Source organism: Notothenia rossii, assembly GCF_949606895.1.
Source record: "Notothenia rossii genome assembly, chromosome: 3".
Taxonomy (NCBI): domain Eukaryota; kingdom Metazoa; phylum Chordata; class Actinopteri; order Perciformes; family Nototheniidae; genus Notothenia; species Notothenia rossii.
In genome coordinates, this window is record NC_136901.1 from 38,423,778 (window position 1) to 38,442,356 (window position 18,579).

Sequence of the window (18,579 nt, forward strand, 5' to 3'; positions counted from 1 at the left end):
AAGAAATTATAAAACTGTCATTTGTTGAAGTCTTCATTTGTTTGCCTGTGTTAATAAAAATAAAAATAAAGTGTTGCCAGCTTTGACATGCATTAACAGGAATAGATATTTTCATTTGACTGATTACCAATAAATGAGCAGCACCGGTAATAACACATTTGTCTAACTGGAGTTCATATTTAAGTGGCAGGTGTATAAACTAATTTCAACAAAACCGACAGGTCTGTTGAGTCACAAAAAAATATTTCAATTTCCCAACAGTAAATAACTACAGGCATGTTAGTCATTATCATTGCAAAAGATCTTCACTACTAATTATCGTGGCGTTGTTTGTTGACAGCGTGGTATCTGCAAAAAGGAAAGCACGTCCCTGCCTTCAGAGGTAATTATAATTCTTTAATTGTTTCTCTCTGTTGTTTCACTCAGCTTTCTCCATTCATCCAACTCCAACTTTGTTCTACAGTACAATGTGTTGATGAAGTCAGGATTTACATTTACACCTGGCTTTGATTTAGTTTTGTTGATTTGGGGCATTTTGATGTCTCATGTCTAAAAATGTTGAAAATTGTGAAGTAGAAACACTAGAATTTCATAATAAAATAACGATATGAAATGACAGGCTTTCAGGCTTTTCACCAACAGCCATGCACAAAATGCTATCTGAAGCAATCATTAACCTTATTTACATATTTTTCCCACCATGACTTCAACATATCCACTGTGACAAGGGCATATCGTTATTTTAATTAGTTACACACACACGCACACACACACACACACACACACACTCACACACACACACACACACGCACAAACACACACCGTGAAAGAAAACAGCTGTGTGTTATGAAGAGATAAGCAGGTCAAGGGTCAAAAACACTGCTCACACGCATTATGTGAGAAAAATATACACAATAAGAGGAAATGTATTTAAACACAAACACCAATACAAGCAAAGGACTCGTCTGGTAGAGCTGTGGTCTGTGAGTGAGTGAGTGAGTGAGTGAGTGAGTGAGTGAGTGAGTGAGTGAGTGAGTGAGTGAGTGAGTGTGTGCGCATGTGTCTGCGTGTATAACTCAACACCTGAGTTATACACCGAGATGGAATGAAAAGTGGATTTGGGCCAATGGATTTCAAAAACACAGATGAAACATTGTTATTAGATACACACTAAAATAACACTCTTATGCAACACACACGCCCAGGAACACACACAAAGAAGCTTCCGTGCACACTGAAAGTTCACAGCGGACATGTGGAGATGCTGAGAGACAAATGAGACAACAAAAGCATCAGGGAAGAAAGAAAAAGGACAATAAAAAACAAGAAACACAACATCAGTCAGTCAGCGAGGCAGTCAGTCAGCAACAAAGAGTTCTGAGGACAAGGAAGTAAGTTCTCATTCGTGTTTTTTTTTAGGATATTGGCAAGCGTTGTAGGAGGTTTTAAAAATGTCTAAAACCTTTCTTAAAGGTCACTCTCACAAAGCAGCTCATGCATAGTCATCACTTGTCAAAACAGACAAAATGTCAGAGACACAAAGGATGAAGGAAGGATTATGAAGGAAAGAATGTGGAAAAACCAGAAAAGCAACCAAGAGCTTGTCCACAAAACGATGCTAAGCTAACTTTAGCCTCTATCTTTATTTCAAACTTGAAACCCATCGAGTTTAATTATCTTTTCTGCTGGTTAGAGTGGCTAGTTCATGATTTATCTACTAAATATCATCACGTTTCAAATTGTCATGTAAAAACAAGAAAATAGGCAATAATTCCCCCGAAAAACAAGATATTATACTTTTTTAGAGGCTGTAAAAGTGTTAACTCCAGCTTATTACGCCTACCACTCTCAGATTGCATAACTTATTCGGCTTTTGAAGTCATTAAATGTAATTATATATCTACCACACTGATGCCAATATTGCTATTTTACCATGCATCCCACCAGAGAACAGAGGCCCACCCAGTTTACTCATTGGCCCACCCTGAGAAAGCTTCGGTGTCATTTTTTTAATTTGTATTATAAAAAAATGTATTCACCCATTGAGAATATCCAAGAATTAAAAGTGAAATTCAAGTGAACAAATATCGAGTTTAATTAATGTTGTATGTGTTTTGTCCTCGGAACCAAACTCATTTACGGTAAAAACTGATTGTTGGTTACGGCGCGAGCCATAATAACGTGAGAGAGGCAGAGCGCTGCCTGCAAAATAAATGATGGCTCGTTTTTAAAAAAAGCCAGACTCCAAGAAGAGCCCCCACTGCCTTCATCTAGCAACGATCGATACGATCATTTTCTGATAACGATGAAATAGCTCCGCCTCCCTCCCCCACGTCTCCCTCTCCCCACGTCTCCTGTTGCTGGGCTGTCAGAAGAAAATAAATATTAACGGAAACTCTTCCGCACGGTTCCCTCGTCCCTTGGAAGAGGCGGAGAGGTGGCTGTTTTTCATCTGCTGGTGGACAGTCCGGAGAGATATACACAGGGCTGGGTCGTCGTAACAGAATACATGTAACGGCGTTACGTAATCAGAATACAAAAATCAAGTGTATTCAGCTGGCGTTACATTTGAAAAACAAGTAATCTGATTACAGTTACTTTCGTAAACCTGAAGTGAATACATTTTGGAATACTTATTGGAATTATTGGTGGAAAAATTTCCTCACAAAATGTAATATTCATTACTGGCAGAACTGTGTGCACACTGCACAGCGCTGCAACATGTCTGTGAGCGAGAGAGAGATGCAGCGTGTCTGTGAGGCCCCGCCCCCGCACGCAGATGAGAGAGATCTCTTTTAAAATATATTGAAAGTTAGAAACGGAGATGGTTGATAAAATGCGCAAGATAACGTTTATGTAGCATTTATTTATTGTCGAAATGATGACATTTATAACGGGATAAAATCAAAGTGAATGGCCTGCTGCTGCTGAATGCATGGGGCAAGTGACTGGAAAAAGTTTTAAAATTGCATATTCTTATTACATCGTTTCAGATAATAATAATAATGATAATTCATTCTATTTAGGGGCGCCTTTCAAAGCACCCAAGGACACCTTACAATTCATAACATATGCCAAGGAAAGATTTTAAGACAGTACAAAGAATGCAGCCCGGGTGATGTTTTTTATGTGGGGTGCAGATGAGAGAGCCGTCCAGAATGACACCAAGATGTTGTGTTTGTGCTCTTGATAAGCCATTAAAACAGTAAAATACGTGTCTCCTGTTCACCAAAACATACCCATCTGTTATGGGGAAAGAAAGTATTCCAAAAGTATTCTAAAAGTAATCTGCCACCGGCGGGGATTGTTGTTAGCTTCTGATGCGCAGAAGAAAAATCTGGCCCACCCTATTTTTTACAAGCCCACCCTAAAGTACATTTCTGCCTACGGTAGGCTACTACCAGAGTGTAACTTTTGTTCAAGCATTCCCGTTAAAATGCGACACAAACAGCGATCTGGAAACCGCAAAATGTGTGAACAGTAAATTCACACTGAAGCGAGAGAAGAGATAGAATAAGTAATGAAAGCAAAGTATCATTGACTCCTGTGTGGGTCATTTGTTCTGCTTTTACTGCAGCAACACGCGGGTAGAAACAGCCTTTAAAGAGATTATATTGAACATAATTAATTAGCCGTAAAATGTCAATGCTGTGTGTGTGTGTGTGTGTGTGTGTGTGTGTGTGTGTGTGTGTCTTTGTGAGGCTTCATTTCAAACGCCTCCATGCTGCTAAACCCAAATTTGAACACACTGACTTTTCACTGAGCTGCAGAGAAAAAAAGAAATGGAAATTTGTAGAAATGGCTGCTTCTCCTATCACAGCGTGCTGCCATGAATGAAATCATGTTCCTCCGGGTGAGTTTCAGAGTTAAACAGAAAGAGCGAAATCGGAAAATCGGTCCCAAAAAGTAAAACTAATATTCAAAATGTATCTCTGCGTGCTCTGGTTTTAAAGCTTCACCTACAGGCCACACACACATCTACACACACACACTGAGGCATTATGCACACCTTCATGAATAATAAACAAACTTGGAAAACAACCTCTGGTCTCACACACACACCGTTTATTTGTCATATTCATATCCCGGTAAACACACATTTCATCATCTCCAGTACACACACACCTTTAAACAAATCACACCCCGATCTTTCCCACACACACTTTCCCGTTATTCCACTCTTTATGTAAATGTGTTCCTCAGAAGGCTGTACAGCAAAGGTTTCTTCTCATTATCAGCGTAAATAATCTTGTTAGCTGCTAATCTGATTGCATTGTGCCTCAAATAGGCCAGAAAAACAAATCGATCCATAAATATATTTCCGTCTCGGTCTGTTTTGCTTTTATTTGTGTTCCAATATAACGAGAGCTTTTTTGAGGAGATCTGAAGGGGGCACAGCGTGTGTCACTTAATGTACTCGACACTTTCTGAAGCAGACACACAATTAACATTAATTAGCTCAAACAAAATGTCCCTTAAATGGACATTTGCCATTTAATTTGTTATTGCTATTGACACAGCAAATTGTGAAATGAATGGCTGCCACTTCAGAAAATAACAGACACGCTGCTACGTCAAACTTTCTCAAAGAGTGTTTAACGAAATTCCTACATTGATTTAAAATATATAATGTCCTGCCTACTTTGTTCACAGGTGTTTGAGTGAATGCTAGGAAATTGCTATCACCCCACACACCTTAAACGACATTGACACACAAACAGCAGACCAGTTCTGGATGCATATGTATTCAATTCCACAAAAAAAGCAATCAGATGCCGAGAAATGCAACACACACACTCTCTTTGTTCACACACACTCAGACACCTTTAGAGTCAAGAGTACACTCTGAATACAAGTGTTAGCCTGGGGATGATCAGTACAGCTGCTGTTTGCATGGCTCAAGACGCTGTCAATATATCGACCAGACACATGAACAAGCTGAGATAAATGAGCTGCGTTCTCCATTACAGCAGAGAGAGGGATTGAAAGCAGGGAGTCAAGTATGATATGCAGCAGCACAGCAAAGTGATCTGGTTTCCATTTCATCACGGCGAAAGAATGAAAAAAGATTATCTTCTAAAAATCGTTTGGGTGGAGAACTCAAGTGTTGCATCACGTCGACAACCCTATTTCAAGTTTCAATTGTTTAAAAAGTAGACAGATAATATTCTGGGCTGTGGTGAGCTGCAATAATCAGAGACAAAGAGGTCTGTATAACCCTGGGAGACAAAGAGCATCAAAGACAATTGGCCAATTGAAAGTAAAGGAAGATTGAGCAGAGGGTTGTCTGGCTGTCTGAGGACGCCTTGTGGACAAAAAAGGAATCACCTGTTTTGCAGCATATAGACCAATCAATCAATGTTTATTTATATAGCCCAATATCACAAATGTTACATTTGTCTCAGTGGACTTCACAGTTTGGACAGAATATCAGTATGACAATACGACAACCTCTGTCCTTAGACCCTCTGTCCTTAGACCCTCTGTCCTTAGACCCTCACATCGTACAAGGGAAAACTTCCAGAGAAAACCCACAGTTTAAAGGGGAACATGGGAGAAACCTCAGGGAGAGCAACAGAGGAGGGATCCCTCTCCCAGGACGGACAGACGTGCAATAGATGCAGTGTGTAAATCGAAGAGATAATACATTTACAACATAGGTAGTCCAAATGGTTGGAAATGCATCTATAATAATGCTGTCAAAATTATCGCGTTAACGGCGGTAATTCATTTTTTGAATTAATTGCGTTAAAATATTTAACGAATTTAACGCATGTGCAGAATGGCCCGCCCCATACATCCCACCAGTAGCAGCGCCAGGGTATGCTTGGGGTAGGCTACACCCATACCAATAAATGGCTTAGCCCCACCATGAAAAATTATGCTAAAGTAAGCAAAATAAAGTCCGCCAACTCACGCCGAGAATTGCACAGACAGCAGTTAGTAAGATTGATTTCAGTAGCCACTTGTCTGGAAATACCGAAGACCAGAAACGGTTTTGAAAACTTTTGTCACGTAGTGATCGTCTTCTCAATAGAACATCTTTGATAATGTCTTCTGGCCAATCAGAATCAAGATAACGGAGTGGTTTTGTTGCAGGAAGTCCCGACGGAGAATACTTTTGCTGTAATACCTTTCTTATTATACATCCATGTGTAGTACAGGGGTTCACATAACTGGTACGCAGGTACGCATGCGCGGCAACAATCTGAAATGCGTACCGTCACTTTTGCGTACCGACGTACTTGCCTTTTTCCAGAAGGCGGTTAGATCACCGGACGACAGAGTCGGTCTCCGTGTGCACAGACAGGGCTGCTGTTAACGTCAGTCTGTACAACGGAATTGTGCCAAAACTATGCCAATCGGCTGCGGAGGGAGACGTTCACCCCCCCCCCGTGATGAAATCAACACGTAATGAAATAAGACCCCACGGTTTGATGATTGATAGGTGTGTGGGCTGTCTTTCATTTTGACACACAGAACAATGTTATTATAAACATACTGTATGTTAAATGGATATATCCGCCTTCTTTCATTTATCTTTCCATTCCCACAACAATATACATAAAGAAATGGCATATTTTGGACATAGTTCGAATGGTGATTAATCAAGATTAATTAATTTTTAAGCTGTGATTAATCTGATTAAAAATTGTAATCGTTTGACAGCCCTAACCTATAATAAGAGTCCAGGAGGATGTCGACAATCCTGTGGGAGCCATCAGGGAAGTAGTATGATGAGATGTTCTTCTTTATGCTTCATCACAAGAGTTAATGGATATGCCATTAAGGCCATTATAATGCTTCTTGAGTCCCATCAAAGGGCTTTTACAAGTCAGCATTCATCCATTTGCACATACAAAGGCCTAGGCTCCTTGCAATGCCATCTGGGACAATTTGAGGTTTAGCATCTCTTTATTACATTTTGCTGGTTCTTTTATCCAAAGTGACTTCATAACCTTCAATACCGCAGACATGCCTACGGGACCAATGCTCGGGTTAAGTATCTTCAATAAGTGCACTATAACAAGATGGAAGGGGATCAAGCCCCAAGGAGTATGCCGGACATTGAAGGAATTTTTCATAGGGGTCAAATGGTGGTAATCCAACCTGCAATACTTATCACATTGATTTACATTGGGAGGGAGATACATCTGTAGATCACCATATATATATTTTTAAAGCTGAGCTAACACTATAGCCACTTTATTTATTATATATTAAAAGTTTTAGTTTGAATTGTCAAAATGACACTTATACTGACAGTGTATGTGAGTGTGTCTGGTATGTGTGATTGCACCGACGGGAATGCTTGGAATTTCGCTGTACTCTGTGTAGTGACAATAAAAGGAATCTAATCTAATCTAAATTTGACTAGCCCTTATTTTAGGTCTTAAGAGTTGTATAATGCAGTTATTTTCCGGCTTAAGGAAATACAAGTTTGAATGCTCTATGTCAGTGGCTCCCAACCTTTTTCAATTCAGGGCCCACTTAAGAATCTAAAAAGATTTGCGGCCCACATTCAACCATAAACAATACGGAGGCTAAATAAAGCACTTTTTATTTTAATTAGAAAAGGGGCTGGCCATCAGTAACAAACAGACATGTGTATTACACGGTTTAGATCAGGGGTGCCCAACCAGTCGATCGCGAGATGTGTCTAAAAATAGAACAACAATATTCTGTTTTATCGTTAATGTCCTATAACATAATCTTCCTGTGCTAGAATAATGCACTTGGACGCATCAAAGCTTTGTGATTGGCCGGCGTGACCCCATGTGTCAGGGCGGGGCTGGTGGGCAGTCCAAACTAGTTCGCTGACGTTGTCCGTGTGAACAGGAGTGACAGTCCGCACACACACAAGACCGCAAGTATGGCGGTAGTAAAAAAGCCCAAAATATATAATTTTTACTCCGAGTGAGAGGATGATTATGTTTGTATCTATTCCAATTCAAAGTCCATCTGTCTCATCTGCAATGCGAGCGTGGCTTTATCGAAGAAGGGTAATTTAGGAGCGGCATTTCAAAACACTGCACAAACGCTACGAGACGGAATTCCCTCCTAATTCTGCCCTACGCTCCCAAAAGGGGAGGGGCCTGAAAGGACAGCTAAATGAACAGCAGTCCATTTTCACCAGGCCCAACAACAAGAGCAAGGCTGCTACCATAGCATCTTATCGTGTCAGTCACGTTCTTGCAAAACACATGAAGTCTTTCAAAGACGGCGAAGTTGTGAAAGAAGCATTCATGGAGGCGGCCGACACGCTTTTGGGGGACAGTAAAAACAGTAGCATTTCAACAGGTTTTTGATATAATAAAAACTCAAGTTAGATACCGTTATTAATCAGCTGTAAGTTTTAGTTGTTTATACTTATTCATTATAATGATTGTACAAAATGGTATAAGAATGCAAACTTAAATGGATTATAGCCTATTATCAATTCAGGTTAAGAAACTAGTGTTGCTTGCATCCTATTTTAAAGGCATTTCTTTCTTTACTCTACTAAAATGCAACAAAAAAAGGGTTTGATTCTATTAATTTTGTCTTTTGTATTGCACTTTGGCAGCAGATTCCTGTGTAGCTTCAGATCTGAGCTGTCTTATTAGTAAGCCTCATTTATACTTTTGTAGCAACACTATTTTTAAATAATGGCAATGAAAGAGTTCAGAGTCTTTTCTTTTTTCCTGTGTCATATGTGGCAGCACTGTTCAATGTTTCTTGAACACATTACCCACTGAAGTATGTGACGTGAGAATAAACTCCAACTCTGTATCAACTACACTGTTGTGTAACTTCAGTTAAATACTTGTATGTGTGTAGATTAGAAAGAGGTCAGATAAAGGATCTGCAGTATTTTATGAAATATTCATCGTACAAAGGTCCGTTTTATACAAGTAGAAATGTGTATTTAACCTGTGGTAGGCTGTCTATTTGGACTGGTAGATCTCGGCAGACTGGCAAATTTAAGTTAAGATAAGATAAGTTGAACCTTTATTAATCCTGAGGGGAAATTCAGTTGTACAAAAAGTAGCTCTCGGTTCAAAAAAGGTTGGGCACCCCTGGTTTAGATGAATACTCAATTCTGATTGGTCAATTTAGAACATGTGACACATTGTTAATCCAGTAGAAAAACCGTTGACAAGGAATGTAATGACCGTTGCTAAGTAGGGTTGCCAGAAACTGACCATGATCAAAATCGACCGACCCCCCCCCCCCCAAAAGGCAAAAGGCAAAACTCAGACAAAAGGATTTCCGTTGTTTGTTTCATTTAACTTCCTTTGGACTTGTAAGTTCGAAGTAGTTCCACGAGGAGGAACTATTTTTACCTGCCGTTTTGTTCATCTTTAGTCGCACGTGTGAGGGAGAGGGCGGGGTCGGTGTGTAGCGCTGCAGCAGCAGTCTGCTCTGCACGCAGGCTTCCTCCAAGTTTACAGTAAAACAAACTGTTGGTGTGACCAATGGCCATTTACAATTATTAATACTATTACTATTATTAGCATTAGTCTATATTTTGGTTGAAATTAAGCCAGAAAAAGAAAAAAAAAACATAAATAATAATAAAATAGATATAAATAAAATAGATTTTTAAAAATAATATTCGATTATGGAGACTGTAACGAATATTCGAATAATCGAATAATCACTGGCATCCCTATTGCTAAGGAGGATCAAGAAAGAGAAAGGAAAAGGGGTTTTAAAAAAAATATCGTAATAATTAAATGTTTCCACACAAATCATGTTTTGCAAATTATTTGGTGGCCCACTTGCAATGCCTTCGCGGACCACTAGGGGGCCGCGGCCCACAGGTTGGGAACCGCTGCTCTATGGGCCCAAGACCCCCGATGATTTTAGTATTTTGGCTTCATGCGCCACTAAAGAACGTCCAGTTTGCTTAAAACATCCAAACTACTGACCCTTTTGATTGGTACGCTCCCATTTACCTAACCTTAGCCGCCAAGGAGGACACTTCAAAATGTTGATTTACCACCAAACACGCTCACCTTCTGAGCTACAGCCATCCTTTAAAAGCCAAGGTGAAACGCAATTTCTTAGCACTATGTCCCAGGCAGCCTTGACATGATAAAGATCTTGAGTTCTGCCATCGGATATGAAATCCCAAGACCTTTTTCCTAATATAAAAATGAGCATAATGTACCTACATTCGATTCCACGCCTTCTAAAGAGAAATTAATGTTTTGCAACACCTTAAATCATTTATGGTTTTAAGATTTCCTCGTGTCCTGAAGAGCAAAAGGAGCATTAGCATTTGAGAAATGACTCAATCATGATGATGCTGTTCTGAGTGAAAGTGTTGGGGAGAGAAATATGGAAATTGGCAGTGGATGTGATTCATCAGCACCGGAGGCAGCTGTCTGCAGAAGGTACGGACTATTCAAGAATTTGGAAATGTTTGTGTTAAAAACTTGGCTCCGTGTGCTGCTGTGATGACGGGGGGAGAGTGGATGCTTTCCAATAACGTTTTAGGGAATTGTATATCTCAGTCAGGATGAAAGTGAACAATAACAATGCCTTCCTGACGTCTTTTACACAGTTGGAAGCAAAATTATTATTCAAAGTATGTGACAAACCTTCATTTGTGATCACTTAGTAGAGGAAAAGAACAGTAGCAATGTTTGATGTTTAAGTATAGATGTCAGTTTTACTCCATCATTAAAGCACTGAAGTTACACAGGTGCATTTGAGACACAGTTTCATGACTCACACTTCTAAACACTTTTCTAAAATTATGATGAAATACTTGTCATACTTACAAAAGAGAGTTAAGTGCTGCCTGCCCAATAACTTATCCGGATGTAATTAAAATGCTCCTGTCAGCATGCAAAACATTTCCAAGATCACAGTATGTGTAGCATGTAGCAGTTTTGTCTTATTTGATTGTGTTAGCATGCTAATATTGGCTAATAGGGAAATAAATATAAAACACTAAAACAGGAGAATTCAGGAATATTTTTGGATTAATCCAATTCATCTCAACAGGGCTAGTCAATTAATCTATTTATGTATTCAAATTGTTGATGGCGCCACTATAACTAACAACTTGTAATGGTCAACATATGATTATAATTCATGCAATTTCCCTCTGGGATAAATAAAGTATTTCCTATTCTGATTCTGATTGGATAACAAAGTAGAGAAAACAATATTTCGATTTGGAGAAAGTTTATTTTTAATGTGTGGGATGTTCTGAGACATCTCAAGAACTGAAACTTTTTCTATGAGCCTAAAAACAGGATGAATTGAAATACCATTTAAAAATCTCAACTCAAACCTGTTGGACTGGTTGGATTAGATCCAGAAGTGTACCAATGTTATTTTATTAAAGGTCGCTTTAAACAATAACATGTCAACCTGATTGTTCACCGCAGTGTGTTGGGAAAGGTCTGTGATTATAGTTATTAGCCATTAAGCAGGGATGACTCGTCACATTTCATCAAGCGTCACCAGTCAAACACTGAGCTTTATTGACTTTATATTTAATACACCATTATGAGAGGAATGTATCGTAAGAAAGGAGGATTCAGTGCTTGGATGAGTCACACACTACTTTATTTACACACACACACACACACACACACACACACACACACACACACACACACACACACACACACACACACACACACACACACACACACACACACACACACACACACACACACACACACACACACACACACACACACACACACACACACACACACACACACACACACACACACACACACACACACACACACACACACAGCCCCAATCACTGCATCTCAATCAATATCCTCCACTCCGTCCATCTGATTGAGAGGATGAGAAGGTTTCATGTGATTGCATCAGATAATCAGATTCATTACAACCATCCAGCTGCTGCACATCTGCAACAATCAACCTCTCGGCACCATCACAGCTCCACCTGTCAATCTACGCTTCCCCTCGCTTTACAGACTTTTCATTTTTCAGTCTATAATCTTGACTAAAATGGCTTAAACTCACATGTTACACTTATATTTAATTTAATGTTCCATTCCTCACACACTTAACGTCTATAATATCCTGCTTTATATTTTTTTTACTGTAAATTGTGTTTATATTTTCGACTTTTTGTATTGCAGTTTTATTCCTATTTTGAGATGTTTACATTTTAAAATTGTTTATTTCTACTTTCAATTACTCTTATGGGCAATGCCTTCTTTTTATGCTGCTGCAACGCAAACATTTCCCAAGTTGCGATCAATAAAGTGAATCTTATCGTATCTTGTCTTAATAACTTTAGTTCGTTTCTAAAATCACGATTGCAATATCATAAAAAAAAAATCGCATTGAGATATATTTCAGAATTGTTCTCTACTTTGCACACATCAACTTCATTAGTCATGATTATTTGATAGGGAGTTCAAAATAAAATTTAAACCAAACTTTATCCAAAAGCGCTGGATTCTGGAGCAAAAACTACACACATCAATGTCTTATTTTAAGGCTGGCAGAGTTGGAAAAGCACCACCCAGGAAACCACATTTAATGCACCTGTAGTTCAATTAAGGTGAAACTAAGGAAGTCAGGTCATGAATCCCATGCATGTTTCATCAAATTGGACCTATTTTGCTATATTGGAAAAATATATTGTACACCTATAAAAAAACATGTCTGTGAAGTTTTTTGCTTAAAATACCAGACAGATTGTAACGACGAGACGCCGTTACGGCTATTTATTAAATGGCATTAATTATATAAGTGTTCACCCCTCATCTTGTCTGTTGTTTCCGGTCGTTTCTGTGTTCCCTCCTGCTGATTACCCAATTGTGTTCACCTGGTGCCCTGTGTTTGCTCCTCCCCCCTCACCTGTGTTTAATTGCTCCCCCTCACCTGTGTCTTGTTAGTGTCTGTGTATTTAAGTGCTGTTTCTTGTTGGGCTGGAAGTGTGTGTGAGATATTTGTGGCTGCAGGATGTGTTCACGGAGAACAGCAGGATTGAGGCTGTGAACTTTGTGCACATTATTTTAATAAATGCCCATGTCGGGTTATATTTTTGGACGTTCTGCCTCTGCCTCCTTGATTGGTCGGGCCGCTCAACGGTCAGTCTCACACAGATCGCCCATTGTAGCCAAGCCTCATACTGCTCATACCCCTCTTTTGCAGCCTTGTTAGAGAAACGTGGTTTTTGGGTCCTTAGGTTAAAAAAAAAAAAAAGAGGAGGCGGAGCTAATGCCTGATCAGAATTCTACCGGAGATAAAGTTAAATTCTGCTGTGATAAAACGCCATCCTGTTCTAAACCACATCAAGGATTATTTCTGAAACAGTATGGAGCTCAAATGCTTTTTCTCTTGCGGGTTTATCACAAGGTGAGTTCCTTTTTTTATTTCCTGCTTTTTAAACACATGTGCTCTCCAGTACAGGTTAGCTCTGAGTGTTAGCGAGGCTTGCTAATGTAAACAAAGACGACATTACGTCCAAAACACGTCAGGTATTGTTCAAAAAGACAACATTACTTATAGTGAAAACCACCCTTGAATGATGGGATAGTAGACAACGTTTATATGCGTTCTAATGCCTTTGATCAGAAAACAGGAAAGGTAAGACGTATTTGCCGCTTTGGCCTTGCAAAGTGAAGTTGTGTGTTGTCTTTGCTGGCTTGCACTTCCGTGAGTTTTGGTCGCACAGTGATGATACTTATACCATTGTAATCTGTGGAATATCAGCTTTCATATTATATCTAGTTTGTGCAGATTCGATGAAGTATAGCATATTTCTACCGTGAGTTATGTGCTAAGTGCGTTAGCACTCTTTCGCTTGGTGCTAATTCAGAGGCTCGGCGTTAGACTTGTGTTTTGTTACGGTAACAATTGTTCATATCGTCAGTTAGCTGAGCTTCTTCCCGTTAAGTGGGTATGACATATTCATTGTTTGTTGAATGTTAAGAAGCCCTCAGATGCTGTTTCTTGCGAGATGTTGCTTAACAGGTTAAATAAGATTTCAAGGAGGTAAAATAGGTATGATAATAAGCATTTAAAATAAAATAGATGAGGATGATAACCCACTCACTAAAAGGAAGATGACAAAATAAATAAATGCAATAAAATATTAAATACTATAAAATAAATAAATTAACCGTCAACACACCCTAATTCACACTATTGATTTTTCCTTTTACAATAAGATCCTACTTTTGTATTCAGTTATGGAAACAGCAGCAGTCTATTTGCTGAGGTACAACCAAGTGTTTTAATGTAAAATGTGTCGTTTAAACAACTACCGCACATGATGAGGCAGACATGCTTTAAAAACTATGCAACTTAGTCTCAGGATTTTGTTCCAATATGAAGCGTGATGTAATGCTTTGTTTTAATAAAGATTTTTGTGAGAAAAAGCCGATCACCACCTCAAGACTTTTACTTTGGACTATCTCTAAATCGATTCAGTAAAACTTAAACACTTAAAATAATGTACAGTAAACACTATAAACTCATCAGTTTTCCTTTTTAAAACACCTTCAAATAGTTCTCCTGCTCCTTTTCCATACGAAATAAAACTAGATGACATTGATTTAGACTTTGTCGATTGAGTTCAAGTTATTTAGAACATAAGTTACATCTGCCACTGTTAACACACCGTTAACAGTGGCAGATGTTGCCACTGTTAACACACCGTTAACAGTGGCAGAGGCAACAAAGATAAAAATATTGACAGGAATATTATGCAATCCAATGCGTGACACAATGTACCTTTCACCTGCTTTAAAAACATGTGAGGAGCAGCCATAGGCAAACCGCCATAATCCTTCTATCGTGTTGTTTTAATAGCTTCTTGTGAAAGTTGCTTTTGAGAGAGAATTGTGTTGACAATCAAGATTCCTTTGGTCCCTTTGTTTCCTTAACATCTGGAACTTGATATCTGCTTTCTTTCACGACCATAAACACAACTCACACAGCTGTGTTCAATTATTTTCTTTTACACTGAATCTGGGAATACGTGAGGTTACTGTAATCTGATCATAAAAATGGGAACATGTTAAATACTGTAGATGGACACGTTAGCGATGGTCTCTTTATTCCTTCTATTATGCTTTCTTTCCCTTTGAGTTTATTCCCCAATTCAAAAATGCATTGAATTGGAAGAATAAAGCTCTCAAACATAACAAGCTTTCTTATCGTCAGGTAGAGAACTTGTTAGCTTAGTTTGACGCTACCCACACAATAGGTTCACATGGTTTGTTCAGGGCATTTTTGGAGCATTGTTCCATGTGTCAGAACTGTCTGTACACCATTGCTCTGTACATATGACATAACACAGCAAAGAGGATGTCAAAGATTCCTCTAAGGCATCTCATGCCCTCTCTACCCTTGGAAACATTGATCAGATATACGTTGTTAATGTTGTACACAATGTTCTTTTCTTTTCTAACCTCGCCCATTGACGTATATGAATTCCTTCAAATCATTGTAATCGTATATGAAAAAAAAAGTTTCTTTAATATACCAATGTGGCCTGTAACCAAGAATAGTGTTTTTGCAAAATGTATATTTGAAAATCAAGATTGAGACTAATAAAACAGCTTACTATAAGTTCACATTTGCACTGAATGATTTAACCCCGCCCTATCAAGTGCAACAAAATGAAAAAACGTGTCACTAACACACAGACATAGCGCTCAGAAGAGCTTTAATCACCTATTACAAAAGAAGACACCTATAGGCAGCTTTACAAACATCACGCAACACTTTAAATCTACTAAACTTGGGTTATTGAACAGTGATGCTTAATGGAGCTCGGAAAGTGTGACACAAAAGACAAAAATAAGTTTATAAAAACACTGAACTTTCTCATGGAGAGAACTATTGGAGGGTTTTCATGATAATGTTAAATAATGTCATATATACGATTGATTGACCATCTATTTTTAAGTAAGGGGCAGGTAAAATAAGACTTTCTCCCTGTTCCTTTCCATCAGGGGCTGTACGATCTGCTCAAAGTGTCCATGTCATGTGAATTATTTAAAATGAGTTCAATGAGTTTTTTTATTTTTAACGTTGGCACACTCCACACACAACGAGCCCTGCGCTTTACCAGGAAGAAACAATTGGTTCCTGTTTGGTAGAATGTGTAACTTTCAATCATGCATCAAGTAAGCAGTCATTGAGAATTGAGAGATGTGAGATATCATTATATCACTTAAAGGTAGGTAAGAATGGAGAAACCAGCTCGAGTGCGCTAGAATTTGAAAATACACAACCGGAAAAAATCTGCTCCGTCCTTACAGAGCCCCTCCCCCAACACACACTAACGCGCACATGACCAATGAGGGCACGAGATAAGTTTGTGCACAGATGGAAGGCTCAGATGATTGGTCGTGCTTTTTACAGCGCCACGGCTTCCACAGATGATATTTTTTTAATTTATTTATTGTCAAAGCATTTAATGTATTTATTGCTATCGGGATGTTAAGAGCATTCCATGGAATATAACAAAAAGTGTTTGAGTGAATTACCTACCCCACCTTTAATAATACTTAAATAATACAGTTTGTTTCTCATACAAAGAAAATTATCCCAAAAGATTAAATGACCTCTGTATTGATTTGGTTATTTTCAATGGGTACATTTTTAGAGGCCTATTGATCTGTATTGCAAATGGATAAAATGTGGCAGAGGTTGAAGAAGTACTTCAGGATTATTTACTTAACCCTGAAGAGTTCCTTAAAAAAGGTCAAAAAATGCCACCTTCACAAAACCTGCTATAGAAATATATTATATTAATATTTGTTTCCACTTTAAAACAGACACTCTTTTAAAGCTACATATTAAATATTTTTTATATTTTGGGGATTTGAACCCTTTAAATACCAGTTTGTTGAAACAACTCCACTGTTTCTTTATTGAAAAGAACTAGAATAATTTTCCAAAAATACATTTCAAGGAATATTTGATTATTATTATTAGGTCCCTAGATGGGTCAATGATTGGCAGCAACATTGATTGTAATGCATTGTAAGCATTGATAGAGATGTTAGATATCAGGAAAAGAACGGGGGCAACATTGAAAAAAAAAGTACAGAAGCATCAAAATATACTTAAAGTGGACCTATCATGCTATATTTCAATAATATATTGTAGGGCCATACCTATATAAAACATGTCTGTGAAGTTTTTTTTTCAAAATACCAAACAGATCATGCATTTTAGCCATGCCTCATTTCGCTCTATTCCAGCCAGGGGGGCGAGGCACAAGCGTCATGTTACCATGCTGTTACCTTACTGTTACCATGCTGTTACCATGCTGTTACCATGCTGTTGCCATGCTGTTGCCATGCCACGGCAACCTCTCATTCCCCTGATAGGTGGAGAATTGCCCATATAGGCGGAGCACCCGGTTTCTGACGTCAGAACAATTTCAAATCTGTATCAGTCTGTGTCAGATCCATTGCAGCTCCGTTTTTAGAGATTATTTGGGTATGGAGGAAAAGAGCAAGGGTTGTGTTTTCTGACACTTGGTGAGTTCCCTGACACACCGGGGACACATATTCATGTATAAAAGACGTACAAAAGTACATTTTGCATGATAGGTCCCTTTCAAAATACTCATTATGCTTAATTGCACATTAAAACACCATATATTTTTAAATGATTGTATTATGATCATTTATAAATCTTTTACTTCAATGTTAAACTTGGATAGGGTTTATTTGAATGACTTTATATATACAACTGGGTAGCTTAAAGTATCATATTATAATGTAGGTGTGAATGATAATGTATTGGTTGACTTTACATTTGCAAAGCAACTAGTAACTAAATAGCTACAATACTTTTAGTGGAGTAATAGTACAGCATTTGACTACAGAATTTAATGGAGTAAAAGTATGTCATAGCATAATGTAAAAATACTCAGTTATCCTCTTAAGCCCCACGGACCCGTATCCGGGGCCGAAATCACGTCATTTGCAGGAAACAACGTCTAAGGAACCTTCATATTTAATAAACTATGAATGTTTTATATCCATATAACGGAAAAAAAACTCTCTTAACTGATCTTTTTTATTTGTATTTTAATAAAATATCTGAATTAGCCCCGAGCTAAAAAAATGCTAACCTATTACTGCATCGAAAATCTCTTCTAGCACCCTTATTACTTATCGTGGCTGCAAATCCAACACATCGTTTATGATCGTAAGGAGACACAGAATCTATTGGTACCCACCTCAACACTCAAAGATTAAAAATCTGCGGAGAAAATAACAAAAACCTACGTCAAAACATGTCGCGTTAGGTAGCCAAAAATGCTAACATGGCTTACCTTGGTCTTTGTCTGGTCGAAACTGGTCTTCAATGGCATTAAAACGATAAAAACGATGGTGTAGTCAATCCATAGGTTAATCCAATGTGGCTGTGTCCCCTTTGAAATGTTCTGATAATCCATAAGCAACAAAACTGCTTTTCCGTTTCCAGATATCAGAGCAGGGATATTCCTACGCTCTGCAGGGGCTTGCATGCACAAAGATGCAACCTTTTTTTTTTAACGAGAGTCTATTGGACGATTTCCCTTTGATTCTATTGGCTCTAACGGTCAGGAAG